This window comes from Ceratotherium simum, chromosome 16 (genome assembly GCF_057802395.1).
Source record: "Ceratotherium simum simum isolate JZ-2026a chromosome 16, ASM5780239v1, whole genome shotgun sequence".
Lineage (NCBI taxonomy): Eukaryota > Metazoa > Chordata > Mammalia > Perissodactyla > Rhinocerotidae > Ceratotherium > Ceratotherium simum.
In genome coordinates this window covers 43049046-43055045 of record NC_141915.1, presented here as the reverse complement: position 1 = coordinate 43055045, position 6000 = coordinate 43049046, and positions in this window count along the sequence as shown.

Genomic DNA, 6000 nt, shown 5'->3' with positions numbered 1-6000 from the left:
TTACACAGTGTGATGAAAACAGGGCTGATTTTTCTGAACGCTTTATTTTATTTTATTTTATTTTTATTGTCATTGTGTTGCTGCTGTTGTTTATTGTGGTAAAATATATATAACATAAAATTTACCATTTTCACCACTTTTAAATATACAGTTCAGTGGCATTAAGTACATTCACACTGTTGTACAGCCATCACCACCATCCATCTCAAAAACCCTTTTCATCTTACAAAACTGAAATGCTGTACCCACCAAACAATAGTCCTTATCTCCTGACAATCACCATTCTACTTTCTGTTTCTGTGAGTTTGGCTACGTTAGACAACTCATATAAGTGCAGTCGTCCAGTATTTGTCCTTTTGTGACTACTTATTTCACTCAGCATTATGTCCTCATATTTCATCCATATTATAGGATGTGCCAGAATTTCCCTCCTTTTTAATACCAAATAATATTCCATTGTATGTACATACCACATTTTGTTTATCCATTCATCTGTTGATGAACACTCAGGTTACTTCCACCTTTTGGCCATTGCAATTCATGCTGCATGAACAATGAACATGAGTGTACAAATATCTGTTCAAGTTGCTGCTTTCAATTCTTTGGGGTATATACCCAGAATTAGAATTGTTGGATTATATGGTATTGCACGTTTAATTTTTTGAGGAACTGTCATACTGTTTTCCACAGTGGCTACACTGTTTTACATTCCCACCAAGAGTGCATTAGGGTTCCAACTTCTCCACATTCTCGCCAACACTTGTCATTTTCTGTTTTTATGATAATAACCATCCTAATGGATGTGAAGTGGTATCTGAACGCTTTAAACAATTGGCAAAACATACACAAATAAAATTATTTCCAAACGTATTATGTCTGGTTACCAGGCAAACTGAGGCTTCTTTACAATAGTTATTTTCCAGTGATCTAAATTCTGTCTTTAAAGTACAAAATGAGGCGAGGGGACTTAAAGCCACCATGGAGAGGCATCTTTCATGTCCTTGCTCGTTTTCTGCCTTCATTTTCTGTCATCTGGGAATCTTATTTCCTTTGAGTGGAGAACTTATTAGACAGCAAAATCTGTGTGTTGGGCCACGTTTGGTCTGGGCAACGTTCTCCAGCAGCAGAGCCCCCGGGGTGAGAGGATATGCCCACGGTAGGGTCTGCTGGGTAGATGGGGCAGAAGGAGGAGGGTGTCTACACACTGCAGGTACTGGCGGTCCTTGTCGTCTGCTCTCCAGGCCTCCCGTCTGAGATGGAGAAGGGATGGCACGACCCACCACGCTGCCGCTCATTCCTTCACGGACGCGCCTGCTACAACGCTCTGAGTGCGTCTGTTTACCTCCGCTAAGTCACAGGAGGGCACCCCTGCTCACTCCTGGGGTTACCAGCCAAAATGATTTGTGGCTTGGTGCACAGGAGGCTCCCAAGGGTTCTGGACTGCTGCCTTTCTCTGCACAGTCCCAGAACTTCGGTGTTTACTCTCCCCCATACTCAGAGGCTCCCAGGCCCCTCAGCCTGGATTTCAGGCTTCTGTATCCCCAAGTGCATAGCACAGTGACTGACACATGAGTAGGTGCAAAATAGATGTGGTGGACCTACTCCTTGGATGAATAAATGAACTAACTCCCCCATCTTCTCAAAGTTGAGGCTTAGGAAACCTCATTTCCCCCAGTTATCCAAAAGATAAACTGAGGCATAGACTGGAAACCCCTCCTCCCTCCTCCTCTCCCAGCCGATATCAGACTCAGTATTTTTTCTCCAAGGCAAGATGGGTTAATGTTGTCCCCTCTCAGGTCTCCCAGCTGACAGTGCTGGATCCTGAGATAGGGGCCTGGGTGCTTCAGACAGGGTCCCTACTCCCCACCCCACCCCATCCCACCCAGGGCCCTTCAGCACCTCTGGCCAGGTGCCAGTTGAAATTAACCAGGGGCAGGGCTGAGGCTCTGGGTGCTGATTGGCTGCACTAAGGTCTATTCAAAAAGAAACAGGGAGGGGCCGGCCTGGTGGGGCAAGCAGTTAAGTGCACACGCTCTGCTGCGGCGGCCCGGGGTTCGCTGGTTCGGATCCCGGGCGCGCACCCACGCACTGCTTGGCAAGCCATGCTGTGGCGGCGTCCCATATAAAGTGGAGGAAGATGGGCACGGATGTTAGCCCAGGGCCAGTCTTCCTCAGCAAAAAAAGAGGAGGATTGGCAGATGTTAGCACAAGGCTGATCTCCTCATTAAAAAAAAAAAAAAAAAAAGTTAAAAAAAAGAAACAGGGAACAGTAGGGAGAGAGGGAGAGCTTGGACTTGGGGGCTCCTGGCCCTCCTCCAGGCTCTTGGCGAGACATTTGAGTTATTGAGCTGAGTCTGCTGGAGTCTGGTTGGCATCCCCCTCCAGGGAGATGGAGGCACATGGGAGGAATAGAGGTTTCTGAGTTTTCCTCAAGGAAGTTTCCCCAGAGCTCAACCTTCCTGCTGGGATTGGGGTGAGCAGCTCAAGGTCCCCTGATCGGGACAGTCCACAAAGGAGGAGAAGCTAGGGTCAGGGGTTTGGGGACCCAGAGGCCTTGCTCTTCCCCTTCCCCCTCAGCCAGGCCTTTGGGCATCTACCCCTACCTGCTGCGAGCATCAAACCTCAGGGTCCAGCCTAGGGAGGGCTCCCTCAAGAGACCCTGTGCTGATTGGGGTTTTCTCCCAACCGTGGCAAGAGCTACTATTTATCAGACTTTGCTCTGTGCCCAGAGCTGTTAAGGGCTTCCCCTACAATGTCTCATTCTACCTGCACAACCTCTCTGGGAGGCTGGATGTTATGGATGAAGAATCTGAGCCTTTAAAGACATCTAGGAACTTACTCAAGGTCACACAGCTAGTAAGAGGCCAGACCCAGTTGGTGTGACTCCAAAGCCAGTGGCTTAGCCACACACACACACACACACACACACCCCGCCAACACACACATACACCGTGGGGGTGACACCCATAGGCGGAGGCCCTGAGACAGACCCTGCCATCAGCCTTCAGGCAGAGGTCCCAGACATCTGGCTCAGCAGATAGGAGGGACCAAGAAGGGATGGAGCTGTTCCCCGAGGGAGGGGCTGGCCCTCAAGACAGGCCTGGCCCTTTTCTGGAGGAACCCTCTGTCCCCTCCTCCAGGAGGCTGGAGAGAGAAGGGGCCCTCCTGAGCTGGGAGGGAAGGCCCAGACTGACAGGGAGACCTACCTGCCCTGAGGAGGGGGTGTCAGCCACAGAGAGAGATCCCAGGGGATGCCTGTGAGAGACAAGACAGAGGGAAGATGGAAGCAGATCACCCCCAACTCCTTCCTCTCCCCTCAGGTGCACCAGCAGCTGTCTTGCCGCACAGACACTCTCTAGGGAACACGGACACGGCAGGCACAAATGCCCACCCGTGCTCCCTTTACCCAGCTCCTCCCTGTCCTCCAGCTTCCATCACCCGGCCCAGGCCCAGCCCAGGGAGTGTGGCACTCCCGTCAATTGTGACAGTTAAGGTTTGATGTGGACTCGCAGCTGCAGTGATACAGATTTACCAGCACTTTGTTGTTTTCAAATGAAGCCCACGGCAAAGGGTGGCTGGGGAGACCCCTCCTTAATGCTGGAGTTCCTCTCACACAGAGCACGTGATCTGGGGGGACCAGAGTGCACCCTTCTAGACACAGCACTCCCTTACTCGGCTCCTGGCATCAGGGCCCCCTGAGCCCAGAGGGATACTGCCTCAGGCTGACCCCCCCACCCCCACCCCCAGCTAAAGAGGCTGCTCCTTGGTTCCGAGTGTTTCAAAGGGTCAGGCAGGGGAGGGAGGGAGGAGAGACAGGCAGCTTCGCAGCAGGTGGTTGATAGCCTGAATAATCCCCAGTCAGCCCCTGCCACACCTACTTCTGAGCTCCTACTGGGTGAAGGCCCGCCCTGAAAGCAGAGGGTAACTGAGTCACAGGGGGGTCTCAGGAAGGAAGGGAATACCATGGTGGAGGTCCCCGCAGGAGGACCCGGGTCTGAGTGGCTGCAATCCTGCGCTGGGTAGCAAGACAACAGAAGGGGAGGTGGCTGGGCTAGAAAAGGGGCTGAGCTCAATTTTCAACATTTAACCAGGTGAAGGGAGAGCCCGGAGGCTAGGACCAGAAGGGCAAGGCCTGGGATCAAGAGCAAGTTCAAAGGCCAGAGGGAGGCCAGGCCGGGAGGTCGGCAGAAACCGGGTCAGAAGAAGGAACTTGCACTTTATCCTGAGGCTGCTGGGAGCAGCTGGGGGCGGGGGCGGGGTGGGGAGTGCAGGGTCGGTCGGGCCCCCGGCACACGTGCGTGGCTCCTTCCCCTGCCTGCAATGGGAAGGAAGAGGGGACCGCTCTTCACAGGTCCTCCACCCCCGCAGGGCTCCCCACCGTGGATGCCCCATGCACGGAGGCCCCCAGGTGTGGGTTCTCTCCCCGCGCAGCCCCTCCCGCCGGCGGGTTCTCCCCCCACCCCGCAGCTTCTCCCGCAGGTCTTCCCGGGTGTAGGGCCCCCCACGCAGGCCTGCATCCCGGGCCACCTGGGCGCTAAGTGGGCAGAGCTGGGGTCTTCACCCCGGGCTCCAGGGCAGTGGGTCTGGGTCGGGAACCAGGAGGCCTCGGTCAGTCTGGTAGGCTGCGGTTTCCGGTCTGCTGCAGCCCTGTCCGAGCCCAGAGTCCCACGTGTGCCTGGCTCCCTCAGCCGGTTTGACCTCGAGCTCTCATTGACAGAGAAGAGCCATTTCCTTGAGGGTTTTCCCTCCCTGTCGCCATCCCAAGCTTTGTTTCCTGGCTGCCTGGGTGTGAATCCTGTTCCAGCTCCTGCTTGTGAGCTGCGTGACCTCTGGGAAGTTATTCTCTCTGCCCCACTTTCTTCAAGTATTGTGAAGATTAACGGAGAGTAGCCTGTAAATGAAGACAGCTTACCTTATTGAGGGTGGTCTTTTGTGACTGAGTCTTTTTGTTATGGATGAGGAGGCAGAGGGTCAGAGGTTGCTAGTTAATGGGGAAGAGATGAGGTGGAGAGGGCCTAGATTTTAGCCTCCTGCTCTGGGTTGGGGCTTGTTCTAAGATGAAACTCTTCCTCATTTTGAAGCCTGCTGTCTCCGGGGACTGGTGAGCCATCCCAGAGCTGCTGTGGGTTGTGCTTCAGGCCCTGGGGACAGAGGCTAGACAGTGGGATCAGTGATGCATGAAATAGCACCGAAAATGGTGGTAAGAGGCGGGCCAGGGCAGGCCCAGTTGTAAAATGGAAGTGTCCTCTGGGGTCAGCACTGCAGGGGACAGGGATGGGGACAGGGATGGTACTGTCAAATGTTCTACACCAGAGGGTCCCATCTGTCCTTCAAGATGTCTCCTCCTTGAAGCCCTCCCTGACCACTTCACTCACTTATCGGAGAATTCCTGGGGCCTGAGAAGCTGAAGCTTAGCCTTGGTAAGCTGAGCACTCCCTGTTACTGTGTGTGCTGAGGGCCAACCGTCTATTCATCATCGAGTCATTTCTAGAAAGCTGTCCCATGTGTTAGCTCATGTAATCCTCCTAAGGCCCTGGGAAGGCAGGATGATATGTTTACAACCTTGGGTCTAAGGTTCGGGGAAATTTAAATGTCTTGCTCGGGGCCGGCCCGGTGGCACATCAATTAAGTGCGTCTGCTCCGCTTCGGTGGCCTGGGGTTCGCAGGTTCGGATCCCAGGCGCGCACCGATGCACTGCTTGTCAAACCATGCTGTGGCGGCGTCCCATAGAAAGTGGAGGAAGATGGGCACGGATGTTAGCCTAGGGCCAATCTTCCTCAGCAAAAAAAGAGAGGAGGATTGGCATCGGATCTTAGCTCAGGGCTGATCTTCCTCACACACACACACAAAAAATGTCTTGCTCACAGAGCACTGGCTGAGACTCAAGTCCTAGCTCCCTGGTTCCAAATCACACACATTTGTCCACTGCAGCACTTCTGAGCTGGGGCTGCCTCTGGGCGCTTAATTCAAACTCTAAGCTTCCTGGCAGGCAAGGTAAAA